The sequence below is a fragment of the Saccopteryx leptura genome, chromosome 3, assembly GCF_036850995.1.
Source record: "Saccopteryx leptura isolate mSacLep1 chromosome 3, mSacLep1_pri_phased_curated, whole genome shotgun sequence".
Taxonomy (NCBI): domain Eukaryota; kingdom Metazoa; phylum Chordata; class Mammalia; order Chiroptera; family Emballonuridae; genus Saccopteryx; species Saccopteryx leptura.
Genome location: NC_089505.1, coordinates 291361751 through 291377092, shown reverse-complemented (window position 1 = coordinate 291377092; position 15342 = coordinate 291361751). Strand labels below are relative to the sequence as shown.

The following is a 15342-nucleotide window of genomic DNA, read 5'->3' as shown; positions in this document are numbered from 1 at the left end:
CTCTGAACATATGTACCCTGATTTATCAATGTCACCCCATTAAAATTAATAAAAAAAAACAAAATGTTTTCTATTGTAATTTCCATTTTTAGTATAAAATATTTTCAAATTATAGTTTTTCTAAATGTTTCCTTAACAAAATTTCTGAGTCAAGAAATACCTGTTGTACAAAATTAAGTGTAATGGAAAGTAACTGAACTCAGTGGAATTAAAAACAACTGAACTGAATTACAAATATGTACAGGATCACAGTCCGTACATACATTTCTGTTACTGTCACTAGAGGGAGCTCAGGACGGAATTTGTATTCTATATCCAACACACTGGCATCACAGCAGCACAGAGCAGTCTGTGCCCCACAGCGCAGTGTGTGCAGGCTTCCAAGTAAACCAACACCATTATTTGTCCTAAGAAAATAAAGGTGCCCGACAGCATTAGCTCTCATGCTTTTCACAGTATCTGGGGCAAATATAAATGCCTTTGTCTCTGTGGCGCCAGTGTCAGAATGACCTCTACATACACTTTGAATACCCCCTGAAATGGCTCATGCACTTTGCAAAAATCCAAAATAGAACGGATGAGAAGAGCTGGAACACAGTGCACGAAATGTGTCAGCACAGTGTCTCACAAGAAGTCTGTGCAGGGCAGTGAGCAAGTAACCAGAGCAACGAGGTCTAGACCTCAGACAAGGCTCCACCTTCAAATCTGGGTTATTGTGCATGAACTGCTCTTAAGTGCCCCTCTAGTGATGGAAGAATTTTTTAAAACAAGGGAGTCCTCTATGTTGTCACCACCATTTATGGCCAAAAGTCATTAAACTTGGGCTCTAGCTGTTTAAAAAGAAAGAAAAAAAAAAGATTCAATGAAACCGTTAGAAGACAGTAAATATTTACCAAGTTGTGCAGCTAAATGACTTTGAACAAAAATAAAAGACAACTTTAGGCGTCTTAAAAATAACTAAATTGAATGAGCTTTGTAAATGAGAGTGAAAAGAATACTAACATTACACATTTTTTTCATTAGCTTGATTTCTAGCAAAGTAATAAAACATAAAAATAAGAAATCTAGGCATTCCTTTCTACTTTCCCAGGCAAGAGCCAGTAAGCAAAAGCCTTAAGTCACTTAAGGACATGGTTACTTGTATATCCTGGGCCAAAGTTCAGACACTCAAACCCTGGGATGTGGAGAAACTCAGAGCAGGTGTGCACCCTCCCTGCACAGGCTCCTGCATCTACCTGATCCCTGTGACACTCAAGCTGGCAGCAGACCCCACACCAATAAAGGCAGACTCACTTGTCATGGGAGGGCTTTAACTCTGACAAAGAAACCCTTTGATCAGTTTTCTACTAATTAACATTGTAGTTTTATTCTAATTCTGCCGTTGGCTGAGGTAAAATCTTTTTGCTTGTTCTCAGGAAAGGCATTTAATCTGACCATAGACATCACAAATTACCACAAAATTAGTGCCTTGAAACAACAAAGACTAGAAGGGACGCAGGAGCCAAGTCCTAAAATCCAATTATGCAGAGAATTCCCTTCCCACTATCTTTCCACCTACCTCAAAACAGTCTGCCACTTACGTAACAATTTCCACAATACAGTTAACGTCTCCCACTAAGAAAAATAGTAAGACTTTTCATCCATATTGTGAACTCTCAGAAAGAAGACACCTATGAAGAAGGTCTCCTGGTAGCTAACTGGACTTAATTTTAAAAGCAGATCCTAAAAGCCATTTCCACACAGGGCCCTCTTACACAAACTTCTCATCAGGGACAATCCTACACTAAACTGCTTGCCTGCACTGTGTTTCTGCCCACTGAGGAGCAGCCCTTATAAAGGAGTTCCTGGAGTCCTATTTCAACTAATGGGACTGAGGCTTTCCCCATCCAATTGGCGCTGTGCAGCTCAAACCAATCAGAGCAGTTCTATTCTGACCAATCAGAATTGCCTTTGGACCAATCAAACAGCAAGGATTTGGTGTCCTCATTTGCATGAGGGCAGACCAATCAGGGACATGGGATGGAGACTGCTGTCTATATAAGCTAGCTCTGGTTCTAGGAGCATACTTTCCCTTACCACCCAAAATCAAAGACTGCTTTCCCCAGTTGGAGATGAAATACCAAAGATGGAACACAGAAGATATCTTGCTGGAGCAGAGGGGAACAGACCAGTGTAGACTGGGCAAAGCAGAGCAGCACAGCGCAAAGCAGACCAGTGAGAAGTAGAGCAGAGTTGTCTAGCTGGAGAGGGGCCTGGCCCCAGGACCACCTCACAGCCACACTATATCACAATTGAGCTGTTTGCACTGAATAAAATTTCCTTCTTCACTGCATCCCAAACTGAGGATTCCTGTTGCATTGAATTGGTGCCAACAACCATCAAATAACAATATAATCCCTTCCTATAAGAAACAATTTTGTGTATGGAAAGAGAACTAGAATTATAAATAATTAGTTTGGGGCCCAGTCTCTACCACATAGCAAGTAACCTTGGCATGTTACTGTCTCCAAATGTTAGTTCTGAAGATGACCCTGCCCATCTATAAAAAGAGCAAAGCTTCTCAAACTACATGTGCATAAGAATCATTTGAAGGCTGCTATTAAAATGCAGATCATAGTCTGACATTCTAATACAGAAGGCCTGGGGTAGAGCCCAGAAACCTGCCCTTTATCAAGGACCTTCACCCTCTGGGTGATACAATTTAAGTAAATCACAAGTTGAGACATATTAGTAAAAGATGTATTCATCATACTTGCAGATATATAATTTCATCCCGTCAATAACATTTTAAGGTAGGTGAGACTGGTATTGCCTTCATTTGACAGATGAAGAAACAGATGATAGAGGCAGCCCAGATCTCTGTAGGAAGGCCCAGTAATGATCAGAGAAACTGCATTTATTTTATGCATAAAATACATACATGTCCACTAAACTGTATATTCCTTGAGGAAAGCAAGTTTTATTCATTTTTCATATTTCTGGTACTTAATAAAGCAGCTCAATAAAAAGACTAATTTTTGAATTTTTTAATATATAGAAATATCTAATATTTTTAAAAAGCACTTTGAAAATTTTTAGTTTTTCTCAATCAACAAAAGTCCTGCAAAAAAACCAAACAAATAAAAAACCTCAAGCTAGTTTTCACAAAGTAGAACCTTTCTTTGTTTCCTAACAGCTGAGCAGAAAGTATCTAACTCTCGCACAGCTGGGGAAGGGTCATGAGCTGGCTCAGTTCCACCGGGAATGGAATGCCCACTAGTTGCTTTGTCTTTGTTATAATCAGAGTCTGAAGTCTGGCCAGGACTCATGGTTCAGGTTGCCAACACTTCAGCATTATTCCAGATAACTGCCCTTGATTCTGCTGACTTGGAAAATAGATTCCCAGAGTTACACAGGGCCGTTATTCAGAGGGAACTTACTGCTTTTTTTTTTTTGCTTTTTTTGGCAGAGGAGGGGTGAGTCATGAAACCTTTGAAATTACAGGGGATTCATGTAATCCCAGAAGTCACTGTCAATGGTCAGCTAATAAAAATTTAAAACTATTTTGTAAAACAAATATTATTTTCCCCTTATATCTTTTACTAGGAATGATTTGACTTGAGTAAGGCATGGCTTCAAGTGGCTTATCTAATAAACCGAGAGACAACAGACTTGTGATACTCATTATGACCCAAATACAGAGTTTATTCAACAGCAGTTTGTTCAAGGCTGTTCTTTTCACTCTGCTGTTGGCAGTGAAACATTTGGGCAGAACTTGTATTCCCATCAAAGGTAAACACAAGTTAAAATGGAAAGAAATTTAGTCTGAAAGTTTGTGTAATGACAGTACTTACTGCAAAGAAAACTGCACAATATATTTTATGTTCAATGACACAAACTACCAAATTTCACACCATAAAATCAATATCCAAAGGTTAACCATAAAGGGGTTGTAATCTCACAGATTTAAAGGCAATAATACATGTTAAGTTATGGAAGATGCAGCTTCTCCCACCTTGTTCTAGAGTCAAGACAATGCCTTGACCACCACTTTCAGAAGTCTCTGACCTCACAATGTCTGCACCTACAACAGCACACAGGGTGCCCTCAAGCATTATCCTGGCAAAACTAGTTTGGAAACTTTTATCTTACTCATAAGGCAGGTGTCTCTTTTCTTCTTCTTATTTTTTTATTATTATTATTTGGTGTCTCTTTTCTAATACCGCACCCTGTGAAGATTCTCACAAAGCCAGTAAGGACTGCATCTTGTGGAATTTCTAGATCAGAGGTAGCATAACAAAAGACTGTCAAATGATAAGATGCTTGATCAAGGTGTTGTTGAGGCAAATTATAGTGATCCACCCAAAGGCCTGCTATTTCCTCTGGTAAATATCATTGTGTTGTAAGGTACCAAAGGCTACAGAATTAATATTAATATTTTAGGAAGCTTAAAGAACATTCTATTAATTTGGGCTATGCGTACAGAGAGATTTTGTAAATGATCTCTGTACTTGTAAAATTAGCATAAAGCCAAGATGGCCGATGATATTGTGTTATAAATGCAGAAAGAGAAAGGAGACTTGGATTCTCTGACCTTCCCCCATACCTGGGGAAATGGGTGAATAGCTAGCCAGGTGTAGGGAGAAAAAAAGATTAAATTAAACCTTTTCTTATATTAATAAACCATTTACAGGCATTTGTTCCCATGGAAACTACCTAAAAGCATGTAGTTAATATATGTATCTCTAAACAGAAGGTAATATAGGCTTACACCATGATATCAGGTTATTTCCTTGGCCATGTATAATTAATGGTATATAACCAACCCCTAGAATATTAATGACACACACAATTTGGGACTTTAGAACTGCCCCATGTAAGATATATGCAGCCAGCATATTTAATAAATTTTCTCCTTTAATAAAACTTTTCAAAAATTTATTTGGAGTACATGCTCTATGAAACCCACAGAATTGTGGACAAGACCCACTGGGGGTGAGGACGACAGAGACACAAAGTGGAGACACAGAGACCCGACTTCAGAGACCAGGTTCTGTATCTCGGATCTCTGGAGACGCAGATCCGATTTATTCAGGAAGTAAGCTAGTTTATATACCCAGGTTCAGCCTATAGGGTGTTACAGTGTGTCCTTCACAGCCAATGGCTGAAAAGGTCAGGGAGCTGCCTGGTTGGCACTGAGTTACTTCCTTACAGTGGGCGAGCTCCCTCCTGGGTGTGCCTAAGAGGGTTTCAGGTGCTGGAGTGTTCTCACAGCATTGCATCAGCCACAGCTGCTAGGAACGCACTCTGTGCTCTACCTACACGGAATTGTGGATTGGGTACCTTACAACATTTGGCGCCCACGTGGGGCATATGGTGTTTCATGTCACCAGTTAGAGGCACCCCAAATTGGACAGACTCTTGGGGAGCTGCCCGGTCCCACTTGAAAGTCGAGGAGAAGCGTACCAGCTGAGACTTCTAGGGCTCCTGGTCTTCCTGTGGGGTCAGGACAGTTCCCCCATAGAGGCCTCTCGGTTCCAAAATTCGACAATTTGGATAATTCGGCAGAGAAATCAAGGAGGTAAGTAAGGCAACTCTTTTTGCTTTATTGAATTGTCTAGTTTTCCTCTGAACTCTTGCTTTCACTTTTCTGTCTGAGACTGGTACTGGTCAAATTTCTTTGGGTCTAGAATGTAGGTAATTTAGGGGCTTCACTGAGTTGTGACTCCGGAGTTGTGACTCCAGTGATGTAAGTGGGGCCTTCAAAGCTGCTTTGCTGAGCTGAAACTCCGAAAAATTGTAGGTGAGGTAAATCTTTTGTTTTGCTGAGTTGTAGCTCTAGAATTTTGTAGGTAAAGCAAAGCCGTTCCTTTCACTGAGTTGTAACTCCAGAGGTGTGTAGGTGAAACAGTTTGCCTGCATCGCTGAGTTGTAACTTCGGAAGTACGTAGGTAAAGCCAGCTTTCCAACATTACTGAGTTGAATCTAGTCCCGTTGTGGACTCTCCAAAGACCGAGACGTCAGTAGGAGATTCGTCAGTCTTAAATAGGATTCTCTGGGTTGCATTTAGTTGTACTCTGGAAAGACGATTAGGAGGAGCTGAAGTGACCAGGTCCATCAGCTTCTATCGCAATTTTGTGTTTGCTCAAGATAATTAAAGGGGACTGAGTAGAGACCCTGTACTTCCAGAGGCAGCTAGTTGTTATGCTCTCAAAGAAAACCTAATTTGAGACACCTTTGTATTTATTGAGATCTCATTCTTCTTTGTTCTCCTTACTTTTGCCTAAAAAAAAAAAAAATCCTGGGTTTAAAGTCTAAAGTCATTGCAGGACGTGGCCTGCATTACACCTAAGAGGCCACGAGGGAAGTCCTTCCCTCGTTTATGAAAGCATGCTCGTGTATAAGTCCTTTGTTTAATGTCTAAAATGTGTCTGTTTTAAAGCCTGGCTTTGGTCTTTTGTGTTAAAACTGGAAGCTTCTGACTAAAAAGCAATCGTAAGTGGAGAATCATTGTCCTCTCTTTGTTCTCAAATTAGATTCGGGTGCCCTGTCAGTTTCTTCTCTGAAAAAAAAACACACCATTCTCTTCAGTTGGCTTATTCCCCTTGTCTTATGTAATAATTAATATCCCTATAGTCAAACATCTTTTACTCTGGGTGCTAGTTAATTATCTCTTATCTTTTTGTTTTTATTGGTACACTAATTCTTAGATTCTCCTGAAACAACTTTCAGTTTTGTAATAAGTAATAACAACCAGAAATTCTAATCCCTGGAATATAGTAATTGGGAACCCAGGTTGTTCCGATCAGTTTCCATACATTGATTGGTGGCTAATTTAATAATGAATCCACCACAGTGGCTTAAAACATGCTCGATACAAAGCAGGTGCCAGGTCTTCTTGGTCATGCAAAATTTGAGTCAAAAACAGGAAAAAAGAATAACTAAAGCAATAGTAGCAGCATTCCAAGAGACAAACTCTTCTAAGGATAAGGGACCCTTGGAAGAGGAAGGAGAATTCTTCGAGGCACATGAGGACATAGCTACCCTTGAGAATGATTATGAGGAAATTAACGTAAATTTTGTTTAAAAAGAAATGAAAATAAAGGAAAAAGAAAAAATTCAAAAAAGAATAGGACTAAGCTAGAAAAGAATCAATGAGCATACTGTAAGGAAAATGGACATTGGAAAATTAAATGTCCCATATTACAAGCAGCCATGGGAAAGAGAAAAGTGGAGCCCACAAATTACAAGTGTTCCTCCATCCTCTAAAGCTGAAGGACTAGTAAGTATGCAGTTTTAGTGAGAGAAAAACCAACCTGGGCGGCGTGGTGTGTGGAGTGAGGGGGTGGGGCCGCGGCCGAGGAGAGGCAGACGTAAGCATAGTCTCTCCCCTCTCCGCAGTTCCCCGTCTCCGCCCGCACTGCACCTGAGCGGCAGGCAAACAGTAAACAGCCCACCTCCTCCAGGCTCACGGTTAGGCTAGGATTCAGCCTGCTGTGTGTGGAGCGACAGGAATAGAGAAAGAATAAAATAACTAAAATAGAGCAATAGAGAAAGAATAAAATAACTAAAATATAGAATAAAAATTGGTTTCAAATGTCCACCTGCGGACCAAAGGAGGTTTTGCCCATTTGGAAAATACAGAGTAGAAATAGTATTAAAAATTAGAACTTTGCTTTAAAAAAATATCTTAAAAAAGAGAAAAAGAATTTAGAAATGAACAAACTGTAGGTGTGGACCTTGCTAGTTAATTGGTGGTTTCTTAAATTAAATTGCAACTCCAGAAGGAGTAATAAAAACATGGATAATAGGATTATAGGGAATAGAATGAAAAATAAGTTCGCCGTGGGTTGGGGATGATGGCTTGTTGTCCTCCACTGGTGTAAAAATAAGGGAAAAGGTTCTAAAACTCTCTTGCGGGCCGAGGTGGTGGTAGAATCTCCTCCAAGTCTCTCAGTTACGTAGAAGAAGACATGGAGTTCATAAGGAAGACCCACAGCATTAACCATAATAGTAAAAACTGTAAAAAGAATTTTCAGGGAATTGTGGGAAAGATTAGAAACCTCATATAGGCTAAAACCGGCTCATCCTTAGGAAGGTAAATTTATAAAAATTCTATTTTATTTGCTGCTTTTATTGTAAGAAATAAAGCTAAACAGCTGCCAGGGGAGGGAATAAAAGTCAGCATGGCTTTTGGAAATACTAGGTCCAAACGCCAGCCCGTCTGTGCCACCTCTCGCATGGCAACCGTGTCCCTAATCCAGCGGCAGGGAACAGAAGTTCTGAGAGAGTGCCGCTTTGGGACTGAGCCCGGAGCCTCGCCGCTTGGCCAGGCTAGGGTTCAAGTCAGCCCTCGAGTTGTGCAAAGAGGGTCAAACATGTCGAATGTCTCTTCCTTTTCCCCTCTCCTAAGAACTCTGGTTGGCAAACTGCCATTTGCAAACAGCTCACAGGCCACAGAAGGCCTTTTGCCCTCTATAGCTCTCCAACGAAGTGCCAAGTGTAGGCACTTTATATTTAATTTATACAGTTTAAATTTAATACAGTATATTTAATTTATACAGTTTAAATTTAAAATTTGGCTCTTAAAAGAAAATTCAGTTATTATACTGTTAGTAATTGGCTCTATTAACTAATGGGTTTTCCTATCACTGGGTAAAGAATAATGACTTATTGTTCCCCCACTGTTGTGTAAAAATGAAAAAAAAAAGTATTGTCCATGCTAAAATGTATGTGTTATTTTAAAGGCCTTTTTGTTAATTCTTTATTTGCTGTTTTATAGCCCTGTAATATTAGAATCTTAGTTTAAAAATTAGAAGTTGTTAACAATGTCTTTTTATACTATATAATATTTAGTTTACTATCATTTTAAAACAATATTAGGTAATATAAAACAAAGAAGTCATATCCTGGAACTCCTGCAAATCTATTTTATCATGCTTTTGTTAAAATTTATTTTGAATGCTAATGTACTGAATTAATAAGCAGCGAAGAGACTCTGGAATTCTAAAGAAAGCACCAAAACCTGTTTTTCTTGATTTAGTCCAGCTAATAATGCTGTCTTTTGTCTTCTTCCAAAAGTTTATATAGACAGAAAAGGGCTCTCAAGCCCCTCAGCGAGATCTTCTGAACATGGCTTTTAAGGTCTATAATAACCAAGAAAGGAGATAGAAAAGGCAAATAAGGCCCAGAAGAGATCAGGAAAATACCAGCTTTCGGCATATACCCTTAAAAGGCTCCAGCGCCCCAAAGGAGCTTCATAGGATTCCATTAGGGCCTTGCGTCAAGAGTGGAAAGAAAGGTCATTGAGCTGAGGCCTGCCAGGCTTCTCGGCCCCACCGGGGGACATGTCTTTGCTGTGGAAAAAAAAGGACATAAGAAGGTAAGCTGCCACCTTGCTCCACGGAGGGAGGGTTCAGTCTCTTCCAGCCCTTTCCAGCTACCTGTGACCTGACCTTGCCCAGCCAGCTGGGATTTGCCATTGAAGAAATAAAAATTGGCCCCATCTCATGACACTGTTTATAAGCCTGAGGTATTTATTCTAAGTGGCAGGTAAACTGATCTCATTTCTTGTAAACACAAGGGCCATTTACTATGCCTTGCCTGAATATTTTAGTTTTATTTATCCCTCGAAGATCTCTGTTGTGGGTGTTGATAGTCTTATTTTCTACTGCTTTATTTAATGTATAATGTCTCCTTTATTCCTCTTGTCTCAATGCCCCATGCCTATTTTAGGTTGGGAACTGCTCCTAATTCCAGTTAGAAGCAGTGACCATGAGGGCTTAAACTCTAGCTGCAAAGTGTAGAAATGTGACCACGGTTCCAGTACCTTGTAGACTTTTCCTGAATGTGTGTAACTCCTGCTCTTTAGGACATTTCTCAGACTGAAATAGAAATTAGGTTACATTTGTGAATAATATAAAACAGCAATAGTGTCAACAGATTTAGTGAAATTATGTTAACATGTTAAGAACATTTGTGACTGTAGGATTTTATTTTAAATCCTGTTATATTAGTTAGAATTTTATTTTTGTTTAACAATCTAGTAGGCTTTAGTCACTTTATTGTATTAAGATGCTTGTAATAGTATTTAACATTAGCTATTTGAATTTTTTTCTAGTTATTTGAATTTTATTGTTAATTGTATATTCTTCCAGTCTACCTCAAAATCGGAACATAGTAATTCAAATGAATAGATGCCACCCAGAACCAGTGGGGTTTTGGGACCCTTATTGCCAAAGGTTTATTTGAAACCAATTAGAAAAGATTTAAAACAGGGAAAAATGGAATTTTCTCAGGTAAATATTTAAAAATAGACTTTATTAAATAATTGACAATTATTAGGAAATTGCTATTATGGTTTTTTCCAGGTTTAGCTTGTCCATTCTAGTATTGGACCTGCATTCATGTCCACAGTCTCAAAGCTAGTAGGAAAGGAACTCAATATTAATTAGAAGCTAATTAAAAGTTACATCGTACCCACAGGTACCCAAAGGTTCAGGGGCAAGTTAATTACATAAATCATATAGTAAAAGAAACATAACCATCCCTTCCTTAAGTACTTGCAGAATTTACAGGTTACTCAGCAAGCTGTTCAAAAGACTGTCCAAGAGGCGCTTCCAGCATTATTAGAAAATCAAGTACATCACCCTAGGACTGACTTCCACGTGGACAGGTGCACACACCCTGATCCTGACAACTCCCACTGCTGCCAAAATAGAAGGCATGTCTTACTCCAACCACAAACAGGAAGCTGGTTGGTCTATATACAGTGAATGTATGAAGAAACTAAGGACTCTTTTTAATCAGACTTTGGGTAAAGGGAAGCTAGGGTAAAAAGAAAATCAACTTAATTGCCACTAAAAGTTAAAGGTTTTAAATTAAAGGTTCTGACTAAAAGTAAATTGTTATAAAAACCAGTTAATTTTATGTAAATTGCAAAAGGTTTGTGTAGTTTTTAGGAAATCAATCAATAATATTTGCTTCTTTAATGAACTGTATTGCTATTAATGCTGTTAAATATCTGTTACATGTTATATGTTAATATTCCTAAACAACAGCCTTATGCTCATCAGTAAACCAAGTCAAGAATTTGACTTAGGAAACAGAACCAGTGGGGATTGTTGTAAGGTACCAAAGGCTACAGAATTAATATTAATATTTTAGGGAGCTTAAAGAACATTTTATTAATTTGGGCTATGCATACAAAGAGATTTTGTAAATGATCTCTGTACTTGTATAATTAGCATAAATCCAAGATAGCTAATGACATTGTGTTGTAAATGCAGAAAGAGAAAGGAGACTTGGATTCTCTGACCTTCACCCATACCTATAGGGAAATGGGTGAATAGCTAGCCAGATGTAGGGAGAAAAAAAGATTAAATTAAACCTTTTATTATATTAATGGACCATTTACAGGCATTTGTTCCCATGGAAACTACCTCTCCCCTCCTGAAAGCATGTAGTTAATGCATGTATCTCTAAACAAAAGGTATAGGCTTACACTGTGATGTCAGGTTACTTCCCCACCCATGTATAATTAATGGTATATAACCAACCCCTAGAATATTAATGGCACACATGATTTGGGACTTTAGATCTGCACCATATAAGATATATGTGGCTGGCATATTTAATAAATTTTCTCCTTTAATAAAACTTTTCAAAAACTTATTTGGACTATGTGCCTCTATGAAAACCCGCATAATTGTGGATTGGGTACTTTACAACAATTGTATCCACTTTATAACCGGTAGAACCAAGCTTTGGAGAATTTAAATAACCTCCCTGATATCACCTAACCAGGACTAAGAAAATAAACTACCGTGTGATTCCATATCCTAATACGACACTGACACCAGCACACTTTTCTTAACTGAATGAAAGTAACTACTGTTTAATTCACACACTATGGGAAGCAACATCCATGTGAATAATACAGAGTATGAATAAAAAAAAAGTTTCTTAAACTTTGGAATGTATTTCTATACTTGTATTGGATAGGAACATTGCTAACATTCTGATAATCCTTGTTCCCAAAGCTCAGGATAGGTAATCACCTATCTAGATTCAGAAGCAAACCTCATACCCCTTTCCTTTTCAATGACTTTGGGATTTGGAATTTTCAGGCCACAAAATGAGATGAATGTATTTAAGAGGATAAAAGAACAAATTTGAAATCAGGATTGTATAAATACCTGATTGTCATTTCTGTAAAATATAACAGGAATGAACAGGGAAGATGATAATGAAAATGTCATAGGAAAGTTAAAGCAAGATTATGTGGGATAAGTCTGTTATTGTTCATGCATTCTCTAGACTAGGCAGGTGATACTTTAGTGATACCTGTTTGCTAGTCCTACATCCATGAAGACAAATGCTTAGAACTAAACAGCAGCTGAATGAATCAATTTGCAAGGGTGCTTTCACACTGAAATGTTACATTCTGAGTTTCTGAAAGAATTGCACTTTGTGGTCAACTGAAGATCTTGGAAAGGAACGGACATATGATACATTCTGACAAACATTTTCCTATTTACAGGGTTTCAAAATCACTAAAATGCCTTCATGTAATAACAAAAAAAAATCTAGCAGTTAAAACTATTTGTATATAATAGGGGATTATGATTTTAATTAAATAAAAATAAAACAAACAATATTAAATCAATAATGAAAGTAGTAGGCCCTGGCCAGTTGGCTCAGTGGTAGAGCGTCGGCCTGGCGTGCAGGAGTCCCGGGTTCAATTCCCGGCCAGGGCACACAGGAGAAGTGCCCATCTGCTTCTCCACCCCTCCCCCTCTCCTTCCTCTCTGTCTCTCTCTTCCCCTCCCGCAGCCAAGGCTCCATTGGAGCAAAGTTGGCCTGGGCACTGAGGATGGCTCTGTGACCTCTGCCTCAGGTGCTAGGATGGCTCTGGTTGCAGCAGAGCAACACCCCAGATGGGCAGAGCATTGCCCCCTGGTGGGCATGCTGAGTGGATCCTGGTCGGGCGCATGCGGGAGTCTGACTGCCTCCCCGTTTCCAACTTCAGAAAAATACAAAAAAAAATAATGAAAGTAGTATATACTTTTAGAAAATGTGTAAGCTTAAAATAGAAAATGGAAAGCCTGATCTATGGTGGTGCAGTGGATTGAGCATCAACCAGGGACGCTGAGGTCCCAGGTTCAAAACCTCAAGGTTGGTAGTTTGAGCACAGGCTCATTCGGCTTGAGTACAGACTCACTAACTTGAGAGCAGGGTTAACAGTTTGAGCATGGGATCATCAATATGATCCCATAGTTTCTGGTTTGAAGCCCAAGGTCTCTGGCTTGAGCCCAAAGGTTGCTGGCTGGAGCAAAGGGTCATTGGCTCAGCCTGAGCTTCCCAGTCAAAGCACATGTGAGAAGCAATCAATGAACAAGTAAAGTGATGCAACAGCTGGATCACAGGGACACTCACCAGTTCAGTCAGCAAGACTGCTAGCGACCATCTGAAGAAGGATGGAGGCTCCTGGTTATTCTCAAAAACCTTTTAATTAATATCTTCTGGTGAGATGAAGAAAATACAGGTTTCAAAATTTACAAAATAGATTTTAACTATGTGGAGCTCACACTGAAGGAAGATATAACATTTTACCCTTTATGGCACAGAGGGCAAAATTATGTTAAAAAGCATGGGCATCACTCCCAGTGAAAGAATGACATGGAGGAGCTGAACTCTGAATATAAAGAAGCTTTCTCACATTTTCCTTTTCATACGTTCACAAGAATCATCTATATAAATAAAAATGTAAATGTTCGTTTGTTCAAAATCTTAAATCTCTGAAAGTTCTTCACTAGTTGCGTTGAAATTTTGAAATGTTGCATTAGAATATGTGCATTTTTATATACCTACTATTATGTAGATGTCACACCTGTAACAGGTAAGAATATGTTTTTGAAAAACAGTGCCATCTCTTGGACACAAAAGCAACACACGGTATACTAAATATTTTATGATTCCATTTCTTTTTTTTTTTTTTTGTATTTTTCTGAAGTTGGAAACGGGGAGGCAGTCAGACAGATTCCCGCATGCGCCCGACCAGGATCCACCTGGTATGCCCACCAGGGGGCAATGCTCTGCCCATCTGGGGCGTTGCTCTGTTGCAACCAGAGCCATCCTAGCACCTGACGCAGAGGTCACAGAGCCATCCTCAGTGCCCAGGCCAACTTTGCTCCAATGGAGCCTTGGCTGCGGGAGGGGAAGAGAGAGACAGAGAGGAAGGAGAGGGGGAGGGGTGGAGAAGCAGATGGGCACTTCTCCTGTGTGCCCTGGCCGGGAATCGAACCCGGGACTCCTGCACTCCAGGCTGACGCTCTACCACTGAGCCAACCGGCCAGGGCCTCCATTTCAATGTTATGGGAGAAATATAAATTGCACATGGCTGAAGATATTTTCTGTCAAATACGCAAGGAAAATTCAAATATGAACATGGATTCAAAGCAGAAATCTACAACGAAGCGTTGATAAGGATTGAAGATTTGTGCTTAGAAATCGCGAACAAAGTTCTCAATCAATTGGGAATGCCATCACCAAATAGATCTGCTGCTGCTTCATTCGATGTAGAATTGCATTGTGAACAAAATTACAACATGGGTGATCTTTTGTTGTATGTGCAATCAAATATTCCTAACCTAACGCTTGAGCAAAAAAGCAGTTATGATCAAATAATGCAAACTGTCAATAATGGGGTTGGAGAAATCTTCTTAGATGCGCCAGAAGGAACTGGTAAAATGTTCCTAATTAGATTGATTCTGGCAGCAATTTGATCCCAAAATGACATAGCCTTAGCTCTTGCGTCGTCCGGAATAGCTATAACATTGCTACCAGGTGGAAGAACTGCTCATTCTGCTTTGAAATTGCCATTGATCATGAATTCATTGAAACTCCCATGTTTCCAAAGCATCTGGCATGGGAAAAGTATTGCAGAAATGCAAACTTATTGTTTGGGATAAATGCACAATGGTGCACAAAAAATCGCTCAAGGCTCTTGATCGATTATTGCAAGATTTGCGTGGAAACATCAGACCATTTGGGAACACATTAATATTACTTGCAGGAGATTTCAGTCAAACATTACCTTGAATTCCTCCATTGACACCAGCAGATGAAATAAATGCTTGCCTGAAATAGTCTCCTTTGTGGTGACACGTAAAGACGTTAAAATTAACTACAAATATGCCTGTCCAGCTGCAAAATGATCGATCAGCTGAGATATTCTCACATCAATTGCTGAAAACTGGGAACGGAAAGGTGCTGGTTGATCTGACCTCAGAACAAATTTCATTGCCTCATAACTTCTGCAATTTAGTGACATCAAAAGAAGAATTGGTTGAAAAAGTATTT

General features: G+C 39.2%; 1 non-coding gene across 1 annotated transcript; it reads right to left on the bottom strand.

Annotated features, from left to right (window-relative positions):
• Positions 1 to 14263: 14263 nt before the first annotated feature.
• TRNAS-GGA (transfer RNA serine (anticodon GGA)) lies at positions 14264 to 14339 on the bottom strand. Its single transcript has one exon. It is a non-coding gene; the product is annotated as a tRNA-Ser (tRNA).
• Between the last annotated feature and the right edge of the window lie 1003 nt (positions 14340 to 15342).